General features: G+C 36.2%; 1 pseudogene; it reads right to left on the bottom strand.

Annotated features, from left to right (window-relative positions):
• Positions 1-13,041: 13,041 nt before the first annotated feature.
• Positions 13,042-13,582, bottom strand: LOC142853712 (CDC42 small effector protein 1 pseudogene; annotated as a pseudogene).
• Between the last annotated feature and the right edge of the window lie 1,764 nt (positions 13,583-15,346).

Here is a 15,346-nt window from a genome sequence, read left to right as displayed (position 1 = left end):
TATAATTCCCAATGACAGCCTATTGTGGAAAGAATAAACCAGTCCCTAAAAGGAAAGCTGACTACAGTCTTCTCAGAAAATAAAAATGATCCTCACCAAGCCTTGGTGGAGGTCTTAAAAAAAAAGTCTGGCAACCACCCACTCCCCTGTTAACAAGAGGGCAAGATCATGCTTATGTGTTTGTTGTTAGGGGGGAAAAGGAATGTATTCATTTGGATGAGAGCACCTCAGGCTAATGATTTGATAAGCCCTAACAATTTTTCCTATAGAAATCCTGCTCTGATCAATAGACCCATGTTTGGCAATTGGCCCCTCTGTGGAAGTCAAGCTTACATAGACTTTAGACCCCTCCTATTCTTACAAGGAGGCAGTTACAATAATGCAACCTTTAAGGGCAATAATCCATTTGAGGACTCAGTCCAAATAACACCAAAAGCAAATTTTACTTTAAAAAGCATGGCTGTCTGTATCAAGCACCCCTTCTTCCTTTAACTATCCAATGCTAGTACATGCAACAAATGTAAACTGCACAACAAGCCTCTGCATGCTGGGTGCCTGCTGGAATCCTAAAGAAGTCTCTTGTGTGGTCCTGGTACATATTCCTGCATCCTTATGGGTACCTGTTGTTAATGTTACCAATTATCACAAGGAAGAGCTTATGAGTTCCACTAGAATAAAGAGACTTTGGAATAACTACAACAATCACCGCAGCCCTCCTGCTTGCAGTAGCTGGAGGAGCAGTCACTACAGCTTCTCTTATTCAAACAGGAGCCATGACCAATTCCTTAAACACAGCCATGAAACAATCAGCTGCAGCCCTCAGCACACAACAGTTAATGCTCACGTTCATATGACCATTATAAATTTATATCAAAATGATTTATTGGATGAAAAAAATACAAACCTTTCACTATTTGGTAAGGGTCAAATGTGATCCTTAATTTTAGTCCCTTTGCTTAACTCCATATCGAGTTTCTAACAAGTCCTTCTTTGGCCAGATGGTACCCAAGAGATAGCTTATTGGGACCATGGAATCAAACGTTCGTTAATCCTATGCAACTTAATTCAGCATGAGTCTATCTACTGCTTTCTTTGGCCAAGTATGGGATCACATAAAATCCCTGCTAGACCCCTCTAAACTTGTTGTATGGTATCTTATGGGAGGGGTTGTGGTGGCTCTAATATTTCTGCTAAATGTCTTTTACAGCTAAGATCCTGACAATATTAGGTGAACAAGGCAACACTCCAGGTATTAATGGCTATGGAGAATGCTGGACCAAAACCTCCAATGGAGGTGGTCCATACTTGGCTAATATAAATACAGGAGGCCATTTAAAGTCCTCATTCATAAAAGTCTATACTTGCTTCTGACTTCTTGGGATCTACTAGGGAACCAAGTCTTCGAGGACTAGTAGTCAAAGACGGATTCAAGCTTATCTGGCAGGCCAACCTAAGACAGGCACAGCCCAAAATTCTGGGGGAGTCCTTGAGGTGGAGTTATAACAATCCATAACTCCCACAATAAAAATAAGATTAAAAAGGTGAGATGAGGCACTTCAATAGCTCAAGCACAATCAAGTGCATGCAAACTCAAAATGAGTAAACAAAATTAGTCAAGACAACCTGTCAGTGGACCAAAAGCAAAGTAACTAATGACACACATTCCTACCCAATCACAATATGCCAACAATGACCACTAGTTTCCAAAACACCAACCAGAAACGTTCCTGTAGCAGTTTAATTTCCCTAACCCTATTAAAAAAAAAACCAACCTGTTTTCAATAAAGGACTTCTGTATTGGAATCTCCTGGAGTCTGTGCTGTTGACTTTGCACCTTTTAACCCCTGTCTCCAGGAAAATGGAGACTGCACACAAGCAGCAGCAACAAACAAGCAAAAACTATAAAATTATAGATTTCAATTATATGCACTAGACTTGCATGATGATGTATGCCTGTAGTACCAGAAATAGGAACTTAGAACAAGAAGATTATGTATATAAGGTCAATCTATACCATGTGAGAGTTTTCATACACAAAAAATATATAATCATAAAAATGTAAAAAAATAAAAAGGAATTTTAAAAGTAAATACTTGGCTTATTAACTATTAAACATTATGAAAAGTAAGGAAAAGAATTAGTTTCAAAAACTAAATTGGGGCAATTTTAAAAAAAACAGGTTTATGACTTAGTTCAGTGATAGAGTTTTATCTAGCATTTACAAGGTCCTGGATTTGATTCTCAGAAGACAGACAACAGGGAGAAGAAGGAAGAGGAGAAAGAATGGAGGGAAGGAGGAAGTGAAAAAAGGAGAAAAGACAGGTCCACTTTGACCGCATGATTTTCACAACACCCATAAGACTTGAGAAAGCTGTGGCCAGAAAAAATCCAATAATAGAGGAGTGATGATAGACACAAAACTTTACCAATAGCTAAAGAACTGGATGTATCTGATAGCAACTAAGAGAGGAAGAGATTGCTTTCTTTCATGATATGAGCCCTGGTAGGGAGACAACACAACAAGGCATTTTTAACTCCCCAAACTATCTAGATAACACAAATTGAACTAAATGTACTAAGAAAAATAAAGCAACCTCAAAATAACATGGAATGGATAGAAGTATAGAGAGTTTGAGGGAGGGGATATGTTCAAAATGCATCTAATGCAATCCTCAAAAGATCAATAAAAATACTGAGGGAAGAAAGATGTAAGTTGACATTTAATTTTTGACATCTTAACCATTCTGACCAAGGTAGGATATCTCAGAGTAGTTTCAAATTGTCTTTCTCTGATAGCTAAGAATTTAGAACATTTTTAACAAAATATGTTTAATTCACAGTCAATTGGTTCTCCTTTAAATAAAAGATTTCTTACTATACAAGAGTCAAGGCAGGGAAGCAATTAGTGATATTACACAGCAGCAACACTATGAATCACAACAATGACCAGCATAGCAAGATATCTGTAAAGGTGTAAAAAGTGGCACCCACATGTTGACAGCAAATAATAGCTGTCTAAGTGAGTTTAAGACCCACTCTATGTACTCACTCATAAGTGGCTTTTAAACAAAAATCAAAGAAAACCAGCCTACAAATCACCACCCCAGAGAATCTAGACAACAATGAGGACTCTAAGAGAGACATACATGGGAAGTAGAAAAAGACAAGATCTTCTGAGTAAATTGGGAGCATGGGGATCACGGGAGAGAGTTGAAGGGGAGGGGAGAGGAAAGAAGCAGAGCAGAGAATAATGTACAGCTCAATGAAATTAATAAAGAAAGCTTAAAAACTAAAAAAGACCCATTCTACAGAATAGGAAGATTTGGCTGTGGGGTATGGTGTATTGCCTTTATTATACTGAAACAAAATCATGTCTGGCATAAATTGCCTAGCCAATTGCATGGAGCTAGTGAGATCATGGATTGGAAAGGAGACACAATATTTTAATTGATAGAGGTGTTTAGTAATTCAAAAAAAGTGTCTTCAAGATATAACAGGATTGGTGTGTGTGTTTGTTTTTGTTTTCATTGTCATTGCTGATGCTGTATTTTGGTCTCTGATTATATTTTCTTAAGAAAGAGGGGGAGAGAGAGAAACAATATAAACTGGGTAGGTAGGGATTTGAGAAGGATCTGGGAGAAACTGGGGTAAGATGAGCAAAATATATTGGATACAATTTTTTCAACAAAAAAATTAAAATGGGTCTGAAATGTAATAACTGAAACTGGAAATAATTATTCAGATTAGGGTAACTCAGATTCAGAAATATAAACATTGTATGTTTTCTTTCTTTTGTATATGGATGGTGTCTTCAAATATTTAGATATGTGAGTTTCGTTTGGAGGACCTATAGAGGTCAGGAAAGTAGTAAGGGGTCATAGGTCAAGTCTTTCAAGGATGGGAAAAGAATGCAGTTAAACGAAGTGAGGGATAAAATTAATGTAACCGGGAGGTTTAGATGGGATGGGAGAGCAGAGAATAGGAGGAAACACTGGGAATAATGACTAAGACCAGATGCCATTCAAAATAGGCATATAAGGAATATAAAGGCATATAAGAAATAGGCATTTTAGGAAGCATAAGCATAAGCTTCCTAAAATTCACACATTCAGATACATAAAAAGACTTTAGGTGTCACAAGGTAACAATGTTCTATTATTCACTATAGGCAACAAACAAAAGGACCAGTACTAATAATAAGTTGCTTGTTTTGAAATTGTTGATGTTCTTGATTACTTTCCAGAACTTCGTGTTGCTTATGACAACATATACTTGAGTTGTACAACATGCAAAATTCAATTTATAATAATCTGAAAGCTTCATTCATTACTGGCTTCCTTTCATGCTGCTGTAAGTTATGATTCATTCCTATCAAAGGAGAAAGGAAATAATGAATCTTGCAAGCCACAATCCCCACTAGTTTGGAAAGATACCTTTTGTGTAATCCTGGCATACATGGCATAGGTTGCACCAACCATTTTTGGCTTTGACCACATGATAATAACCATATTTAGTAGCATCTGTGTCAAGAACTGTGTAAACAAGTCATGGGCCCTAGAAGAGAAGGTACTATTACTATTCTGCTAAGTGGATACAGTATTAAATAAACTACTAGTGACTTATCGTTATACCTTTTGTTTAATGCTCCTCATAAACTTTATCAGAGAAGCTTCATTTGTCAGTAGATGGCAAATAACACAGAGGACCACAAGTGGTCAAAGTGCAGAGAATAAGACACTATGAAATGCTAAGCATTAAATGAGACATGTATATCATAACACCTCCTCCCAGTGTTCATGGATCATGACAGAAGAGGGAACATAAATATTTAAAGAGCCAGATGGAGTGGATGACTTCTATAAAACATGCTTCCTGAACACAACAAGGAGGTTATTCATATGATATCACAGTGGTTATAACCCTGAGTGCTCTTTGGGTAGACGAAGGAGGGGGACTTGATCGGGGGAGGGGGAAGGAAATGGGAGGTGGTGGCAGGGAGGAGGCAGAAATCTTTAACAAATAAATAAATAAATAAACAAACAAACTGAACAAGTTCAACACAGACTAACATAACCTGGAAAGAGAGGTGAATATGTATATAATTCCACCTCCAGCTAAGGTATTGTTTGCAACTTATAACTTCTGGGAGAATATGGTTCCTTGTAGGTAGACAAGACTCCAGGGAATAGCCACATAGCCAAGAGCATATGGGTATCACAAACTGGGCTAAATGTTTCATTTCTGTTTGTTTTTTGTTTGTTTAAGAGAACACTATGAGCTGGAAAGCTGGCTCAGAGCTTAAGTTAAGATTGCTGACTGCTGTTCCAGAAAACCCTACATTCAATTCCCAATACTCACATGGTAGCTCATCAGAATCTGTAACTCCAGGCCCAGAGTATCTTGACACTGTTTTCTGGCCTCTTTAGGAACCAGGCATGCATGTGATACACAAGTGTACAAGATAGCAGAACAACCATATTCACAAAATTGATAAATATAAACTTTAAAAACCAACAATAAGCTGTCTGGAGAAGGATGAATCTTTTTATCTGAGCCTTGTAGGAGCAGGGTGAATATGCTTGAAATACATTTTATGCAATTCTCAAAAAAAAGCAAAAAGTTGAAAACTGCTTAAATATATAGATCTGATTTCCTCACCAATTTCTTTTCATAAAAACAGAAAGCATTTATTTCTCCAATAAAAAAAGATTTTCAGATGCAGAATGTTAAAAGTGCTGATATATCTTATCATATTGACATAAATATGGAAAAAATTAAAACATTTTAATGATATTGATTACAGCAGGATTTGTTGAGAAATTATTGGCAAATTGATTACAAATCTGCAATTTTATTCAATGTATTCATGTATTAGAATCGATCAAAAATCCTCACATCATTGCTTATAACTTTACAGTATTAGGAAATAAATGTCCCCTAGTCAGGCTCATTTATATAAACTGTATAGGATTATATAATGTAAAAGTATCAGCTCAAAAATGATGGTTTTGTATAGGTGTGTATAAGTATACATATATATTAACTGATATTTATTGATTGATTTGTAAAAGAAAAATGACTGAAGATTCAACATGATTAATAGATTAGACATTCAGTAAATTAGTTTTTTAATTTTATAATGAGCTCATATTGCTTCAATAATCAAGAAATTAGTGTGCATATATTATTTTAAAGTTAGCCTTGTAGTTTTCCATCCAAATGCAAAATAAGCATTTTATACCTTAACTCATTTCATTTACTTCATGGAATATAAGAAATGCGTTCATTACCAAAGATTTAGTAAATAATTATCACTATTTTAATATCATAAAATGATATACACAGTTTTCTAAACATTAAAATTCAGGGAATGATTGGAACAGAAATACTTGTGTGGGTTATTTTTTTTTTTTTTACCATTTAATGAATGACTTCCTGGAAGCTATATCCTTCCTAAGATATTTTTAACGGTTTAATTGTAAGAAGCAATTAGCCCAGAATGCTTGAAGCTTCCTTCTAAATGCAGAGTCCCCAGAATATTAAGTAAGTTCTAAAAATATTTAAATTTTCTCCCACTTTTTGAGTATAAGAAATATCATTAATCTTTAAAATAATTTTCAAAATATTTTTTATCGAAATTTCAGCGTTGTTTTCAAAGTTTGATTTGTTCTTAGCTCTAAAATAATACAATGGTATAATACCATATTTAAGGGGAAAATGTCCTTGTACCATACTTATGATTCAGCTGTTGTACTGTAAATATCCTAAGCTTACTATAAAATTAACTAAAGTTATTTGTGAGGGTGTATGTATCTCCATGTTGTTAGACCACAGATACATATAAGGAACATTTTGCCCAACAAAAGAAATTCCAGAGTCATGAAGTATTACTAAAACTCACCATTTCTGGCTACGTAACCAGTTTCAAGAAATTTTACTAAATTAAAGACAAAGAGAATCTTCTCTGAGAAATCTTGATTTAATCTAAAGTTTTAATTAAAAAAAATTCTTTCTGCTTTAAATTAGCTGCCTATTTTCTGATATCTTATGAAAGAGACAGGGAATTTTAAAACATTTTGAACAGATGCTAATGGAAAATAGAACACATTAAATATATCTAAATGTATACAATTTAGAAAGTATTCTAGATCCAAGAAGCACACATTAGATTAAAATCCTTAGAACATTCGGGATAAACGGGGCACAGAAAATGTAAGGATATAAAGATATTATAAAGATAAGAAAAACTTTAATGAGACCAAAATCAGAGGATAGATGCTATCAAAAGGCTAACTAGCCAAAAGTTCTTTGAAAAGCCACAAGAAAAGATACTATTACAGAAGTTTTGTAAAATGTGTACATCTATCAAAAGGAATGTAGATGAAGTTACCATATAATATGATGTTATCCCAACTATACATCATATGCTACCACATAAACTTCCAATAACAAGAATGTGCTACATCTTGTTGTTTCATAGGCCAACATGTTTCCAGTTATTCCTTTATTGCCGATGCTATTTGTTGTCCACCATAACTTAATGGCAAGAACTTCTTACTGAAGATACCACATACTTATATCCAAGAACATAGAAAAATCCAGCTCATACTGCAGCAAAAGGCTCCACCCTACTGGCTAGTGTTCATAGTGTTAGGAGATAATATAATCACTACTAAAGGAGAAAATTTATCATCAGTCTTAGCCAGCAACAGACCTTACAAACTAAAAGAGCAATCTATTTTCAATAAATGCTGACTGCCTTGACATTGTTAATGAGGGCTGAGACTAGATAGACCATGAGCCCTAAGGGAAAACTCAATACTATCATTCTCCTAAATGAATGTAGCAATAAAAAATAGTTACAATGACATCTTGCCCTACCTACATATCAGTCCATTGATGAACCCTCATAAGAGAAACATCTTCTCAATTAATTTTCCGTATATGATAATTAACACAGAAACCCACAATTAGACTAAGCAAATAATAAGAGATTTTGAAGGGTTCAAATGGGATGTATTGTATGTATTACACTCCTGACCCTCAAATCTAAGCATTCTATAAGGGAAAAGGGCAAGGAAACATTGTAAGGGCCAGGGTTGGTGGACATGTAAAAAAAAATTCCACATACAACAGAGAAAAGGAAAATGTGAACTCACCATGAAATCCTACACAAGACTTGCAAAATCTCAAGCCAGAAAAAACTCCAGTCCATCTAAACAGTGAAGTTTCAGTTTAAGACAGAAAAAAAATCGATAAAAGAATATATTGGAGAGAATATAAGAGATCATGACTGAAGTGATGTTGCAGAATGGTGAAAAACTTACCATTTCTTTTCATTCATATTATTGATTTACTTTGAGTTTCATATGAAAAAAAAACATATCTAATATAAGAGTACCTAAATAATAATCTCAGGTGAGCTGCAGATCTGGATGTCAAATATATTTTTTCTAAATAATGTGTATCAAAAAAGTAAAAAAAAAAAATCAATCATCAAGTGAAAGGTTGATCAGTAGTGCAAATTAAAATTAAGTGCTTCTGGTGATTAAAATGTTCTCTTTGGAAAGGAGAAGTGCCAAGCAATAAGTGGAAAAATAAGACATTTTTAATACAGAGAGAACTCTAAATATATTGCTAAATCTCCAGTTAAAATGCATATATCCATGTGCAAAAAGTATATTAATGGGGGTATGGTTATATACACACTACTCATGTTATGGGGCTGAATAAAAAATTGAAACAGATCAAATACACACCAATACTTCAATAAAAATACGTAAGCTATGTTAAAATCCAATAATCAAAGTTAATCAAATGCTTATCAAAAGCAAAATTCAGGATAAAGATAGAGGTCCGTGTAGTATGTGGCATGGGAGTTCAAAGGGGGTTTTCTGTCTATTGGCCAAGATGCTTGTTTCTATACGTATTTGCAATATGTTTTTTAATAGAAATAATGACATTTACTATATTTTTAGCAATGCTATAATTCAATAAAGTGTATGCAAATTCAGGAAAGACAAAATGTCATATATTTATGGTGTAAAGTGATAACAAAATCTTGGTGTAATATCTATCTTTTATAGTGTGCATTTAGAGGATTATGATCAAAGTTGCAAGCTTAGCGAAGAGACAAGCTAATTAGATGAAGGAACTACCATTTTTTTTCTAATGATACGTGCTATATATTTTTGGATGAACATTAGCATCTGTATTATAATTGCTCTCCGCTACAGTGAAAACAACCATAGCTTACTATGAGGAACCATGCAGCTGTGTTTAAATGCTATTTACCAAGAGGTGACAAAACATTAGCCAGTCCCCAGATTCCGTGATTGGTGAGACACATGGCTACAGTTAAAGTGATTTCTATATATGAGGGCTATTTTACTGACAGAATGTCTTTATTTTCTCAGCATTTTCAGTATTGTAGCTTATTACTCGGAGTCTCCTACTGATTTTATTTTTAAACTATCACTCTGCAATTCATAATACAAATTATATTTCAATAAGTGTGTGTTTTCTGCGGTATTTCTGGTTCCTACCTAAAAGCATAACAGACATTGTGTAACTACATTTAAACCTTATTTTCTACATGTATTTACTCATAAGCACATTTAATAATGTACAACCCAATTGAAATAGAATTTTACATGCTAACTTTATTTCAGTTCCCATTGTAAAAAGCTGTTTCCCATGAAGATTTAGTCCCTTCATTAGCTGATTGCTACCATTTGTTGATTTGTCAAAATTTAACGTCGTGTTTGTACTTAAAGCACTGGGGTTTCCAATTTAAAATAGATTCATCTATTTCTGGCTTAGTTGGTTTTATGGTGAGATAATCCATTTACTTAAATCTTTTGGTAATAGCTTAATTAATTGGTCAGACAAATGTTGGTAGAAAACAAAGTAAAACAATAAATCTTAAATAGTTTCAAGCAAAACTAGATGCATATAAAACTCCAGGGATGATGATAACAAGCATTTCTGTCAGTCACATCACTGGAAAAGCACTTACAAAACCGGGGTCTTTATTGGCAGATTGCCAGCTGTATTTAAGGAATACAACTGGGGTGCCTGCATTGGCAGATTGCCAGTTCTTCAAGAAATACAAGTGCTGTTACCATAGTGCATTATGGACTTTCATTTAAAAGGTAAAAAAAATATTTGGAAATGTTTCTTGAGTACCATGCCATCTATTTTGAGCAATTCCATCAACATATACCCTTCTATTTATCATGCAAGTACAGTAAACGCTTCCTACTTTGGGGAACGAATCGCTGCTAGTTTTGATCTCATGCAGAATACATACCACATTTCTAAATCATATTAATCACAAAGACTTTACCAAACCCACACACTAGTAAATTTCAGTAGGCATGAATATGTTGCTTAAGTATTCAACAAACATGAAGTTCAAAGAGGTGGTAGCATTAAAAAAAAATCATTTAGACCCTAAGAGACAAACTTGTTATGGAGTTACTTATAAGCAGATAATACTTGCAAAATAATCATGTCAAGGTCCACAACCCATAGAGACTAAGTAACAAGGAGGGCTTAATGGGGGATAAATGAATCTCCCTGGGAAGAGAAAATAGAATAGATTTCATTGGTAGGCTTGGGGTAGCTGAAGTTGGGAACAGAAGGTATCAACTGGGGGTGATACTGAGAAAAAAATTGAATGGGGAGCGTTTAGAGAGAGAGGAAACCTAGTGCAATGTAAACTCCATGGACTCTACAAGAATAACCCTAGCAAAGAATCTGAACCAGCCATCTTCTGTAACCAGGTAAGCCCTCAAGTGGAGGATTTGGGACACCCACTGATTTCCAAAGTTGTTGCACAAGTTTTCATTCCCACCAGCAATGAATGAGTGTTCCCCTTGCTCCATATCATTTTTAGCATAAAGTATCATGAGTGTTTTTGATAGTAGCCATTCTGACATGTATAAGATAGTATCTCAAAGTTGTTTTGATTTGCATTTCCCTGATAGCCAAGGAAGTTGAGCTTATCCGTAAGTATATTTACGCCATTTGAAATTTTTCTGATGAGAATTCTCTGTTTAGTTTAGTATACAACTTTTTAATTGGGTTATTTAGAATTTTAATGTCTAATTTCTTGAGTTCTTTATATATTTTGGAGATCAGTCCTTTGTCTGATGTGGGGTTGGTGAAGCTTTTTTCCCAATCAGTAGACTGCCTTTTTTCTTATTGACTGTGTCCTTTGCTCTACAGAAGCTTCTCAGTTTCAAGAGGTCCCATTTATTCATAACTGGGGTTATGAAGTGGTCTCATGTGCCCATGCATTGAAGTTTACTTCCCACTTTCTCTTTTATCAGGTTCAGTGTAGTCAGAGTAATATTGAGGTCTTTTATCCATTTTGACTTGAGTTTTGTACATGGCAACAGATATGGATCTATTTTCATTCTTCTACAGGTTGACATCCAATTATGCCAGCACCATTTGCTGAAGATGCTTTCTTTTTTCCATTGTATAATTTTTGCTTCTTTGTCAAAAATCAGGTGCTCTTAGATGTGTGAATTAATATCCGGGTCTTCAGTTTGATGCCATTGGTCTACCTCTTTGTTTTTATGCCAATACCAAGCTGTTTTCTTTACTATAGCTTTGTAATAGAGCTTGATGTCAGGGATGGTAATGCCTCTGGCAGTTCCTTTATTATACAGGATTGTTTTGTCTATTCTGGGTCTTTTGTTTTTCCATATGAAGTTGATTATTGTTCTTTCAAGGTCTGTGAAGATTTGTGTTGGGATTTTGATGAAGATTTATTGAATCTATATATTGTTTTTGGTTAAGATTGCCATTTTTACTATGTTGATCCTTCCTATCCAAGAGCATGAGAGATCTTTCCATTTTCTGGTATCTTCTTCAATTTCTTTCTTTAAAGAATTAAAGTCTTTGTCAAATAGGTCTTTCACATCCTTTGTTAGTGTTACCTCAAGATATTTTATGTTATTGTGAAAGGTGATGTTTCTCTGACTTCCCTCTCATCTTCTTTATCCTTTGTGTATAGGAAAGCAACTGATTTTTTGAGTTGATCTTATATCCTGCCACTTCACTGAAGGTATTTATCAGTTGTAGGAGATCTCTGGTAGATTTTTAGGGGTCACTTATATGCACTATCATATCATCTGCAAATAACGAAAGTTTGACTTCTTCCTTCCTTTCCAATTTGAATCACCTTTATCTCCTTATGTTGTCTTATTGTTATTGCTAAAACTTCAAGAACAATGTTGAAGAGATATGGAGAGGGCAGACAGCCTTGTCTTGTTCCTGACTTTAGTGAAATCGCTTTGAGTTTCTCGCCATTTAAATTTGATGTTAGCTGTTGGCTTGCTATATATTGCTTTTATATATTTAGATATGATTCTTATATCCCTAATCTCTCCAAGACCTTTATCGTGAAGAGATAATTAATTTTGTCAAATGCTTTTCAGCATCTAATGAAATGATCATTTGTTTTTTTTCTTTCAGTTTATTTATATGATGGGATACATTGATAGATTTTTTAATTAAAATATTAATTTAAAAAAAGAATATTTCTGGGAAGCTATTAATACTACAGAAGCACGGGATTAGAGGCCTAACTGGAGCAAGACCCTGGTGCCGTCAGAGATGTGGAGAGCTGTGAGCTTTCAACTGAAATCCAGCGTGTACAGGGCAGCGGTAACCCCGCCCCTTGGCCTCTGCAGTGCTCATTCCAGAAGGAAAGAGGGCAGGGAGGCAGCTGTGGTCCCCTCACCTACCTGCCTCCTTTAAAAAGTATAGGCAAAAAGTTTAAACTCCTCTGGCCCACCAGTAGTCACTTGGTCAGTCCTGCTGCCTTGAGCCCATCTCCAGGAGGGGCAGAGGCCAGAGGGAGGAGAGGGAGTCCAGCCCCCATGCTGTTGGAGGCACTTGTTAGGAAGGGGGTCGAGGTGGGGCCCTTGGGTCACTGGTTGTGGAAGGGATCTGATGTGGGCAGCATTTCTTCTGGGCTGGACAAGGAATGGGAACGCCAAGACTACAGAGCCAGGCCTGTGGGAGTTACAAGGCCCTAGAACTGCTCCATGGTCTGTCCCGGTTTCCCTTGGATCTCATCTGCTGCTGATGAGATGACAAGTCCATCTCCTGCCCCCATCTCTCCCGAGCCGATGTGAGTCAAGTGGACAAAATTCATTGGTTCCCCAATCATGGTGCAGTCAATCTGTCTTCTCTTCTTCTTCGGCTGGGGCTTCTCTACCACGCAACAGCCCAGTTTATGCCAAAACTCACTCATATTCCCTGATGGTTCCAGCTTCGGGCCTCTGCCAGAGGCCCCAGAGGGCTCTTGTTTTGTTGCTAACCAGCCAGTCCTCACTCTCAGGTGGAACAGCACCCGGGATTCACACAGCTGGATGGTTCTCGGGCTGTGGGAATCCTAGAGACCCTCACTCGTGCAGTGAAGGTCAGAGTCTCGGACCTGGGGCCCCTAAAAGCACCAGCAAGAGGCTTGGGCGGGCTGGCACAAGGTTCTGTCTTCTTTTGATGTGAAATCCTGCGGCTCCCCGGCGTCCAGAGGACGGCCTCTGCGGGTGGGGGCTCTGCCACTCCGCAGATTTTTTTTTTTGTATGTTGAACCAGCCCTGCATCTCTGGGATGAAGCCTATTTGATCATGGTGGATGATTTTTTGATGTGTACTTGGATTCTTTAGGTTGGGGAACTTTTTTTTTTAATAATTTTTGGGGTATATTTTCTGGGCCTTTGAGCTGGAGTTCTCCTTCTTCTACCCCTATTATTCTTAGGTTTGGTCCCCTCAGTATGTGTTTTCTTTATTACCTCTATTTCAGTACTCAAGTCTTCAACTGTTTCTTTCACCCATTTGATTGCTTTTTCTTGGTTTTCTTGGCTTTCTTTGAGGGATGTATTAATTTCTTCCAGCTTTCTATTTGTCTTCTTTATTTCTTTAAGGGAGCTTTTCACTTTCTCTTTAAAGGTCTCCATCATTTAAAGTCGTTTTCTTCTACATCTTCTGGGTTAGGGTGATAAAGTCTTTCTGTTGTGTGTCCACTGGGTTCTGGTGTTACCATGCTGTTTTTAAAGATGTTGCAGGAATTCTTGCATTTGAGCCTACCCATCTCTTCCTTCAAATGAGGCCAGCAGTGCCTTGGCTTCTTGATCCAATCCTTGCTGTGGCTCTTAGGTCCATTCAGTTTTGAAGCAGGTTCTTAGGTCCACTCAGTATTGTCACAGGCTGTTTTTGCAGGGTTTTGTAATGTTTGCATTGTTTTGCAGGGTTCCACAGAGCTCGCAGGGAACTGCGGATTGGGGGCAGGGTGAATTGAGGGCTAGCTGGCAAGTTCCCTGCTGGCAGCTCCTATGTTCCCCAAGTTTGGGCACAGGAAGTATGGCAGGGTTCCATGGAGCCCACAGGGAATGGAGGGTTGGATTTATAAACGACATTTAAATGGACAAAATTGTCAATTAAATACTGCATTTAAATAAAGATTCTAAGGCTTATATAAATTCATTTAAAAAGCTTTTATAAATGTCAGTCACTATCCCATTTCAAAACTACACATATATTCTCCCATGTAAGGAAGTTTCCATGTAAACTATGGTCAATAAGCATGCATAATAAGCATAAATGCAAGTTCTCGGAATTCAAGGTTAGTAGTGTACAAGGAAGCAGCACATATACTGCCAATGCAGTTATTTGCTGTGTTGTAAATATGAACAATAGATGATGCAGTAGAGAAAAATATCCGACATCTCAGGGACAGGACTTGGAGTTTCTACAAAATGGAAATATGAAGAGAAATCAAGTGTTCCCTTGGTACATAATACAGAAGCTGTTTTTTCAGGTAGAGGCATCATTGCACACATTGCTCAATTCTAAGTGAAAGGGGTCTGGATTTAATTTATTGCTTTGGATATTTAGCAGTTTGTATGAAGTATGAGAGCAAAGTATTTAACTTTGAGTAGAAGAAAAGGAGCTAGTCCATACTACATTCTGTATAAAATGCAAACTAGAATATATGCACCTGCCTTTGTCTAGAGATCCATTTAAAAATATGAATAGGAAGCGCCATTGTACTATTTTCACTCTGACAGCACCTACAGTGTGTAACTGCATGGGCTGAGACTACAGCATAAGAAATGTTAAATTTATGCTAAATTTAAATTACTGGAATTATAAAAGAAAGGAAACAGTGTTGCAGTCAGAGAGGTGGGTGAATTCTTATAAATATTAGTTAACTTACCAATAACTTATAAAGAATTTATTTAAGAAGATACAAAAATAAAATTAGGGCAGCCAATTTGTCTTATATACTAGGGAAAGTACAGTTCCATTCTTAAAGTTGAAGTACA

This window comes from Microtus pennsylvanicus, chromosome 7 (assembly GCF_037038515.1).
Source record: "Microtus pennsylvanicus isolate mMicPen1 chromosome 7, mMicPen1.hap1, whole genome shotgun sequence".
Lineage (NCBI taxonomy): Eukaryota > Metazoa > Chordata > Mammalia > Rodentia > Cricetidae > Microtus > Microtus pennsylvanicus.
Note: the sequence above shows the minus strand (reverse complement) of the source record. Positions and strands in the feature narration are given on the sequence as shown.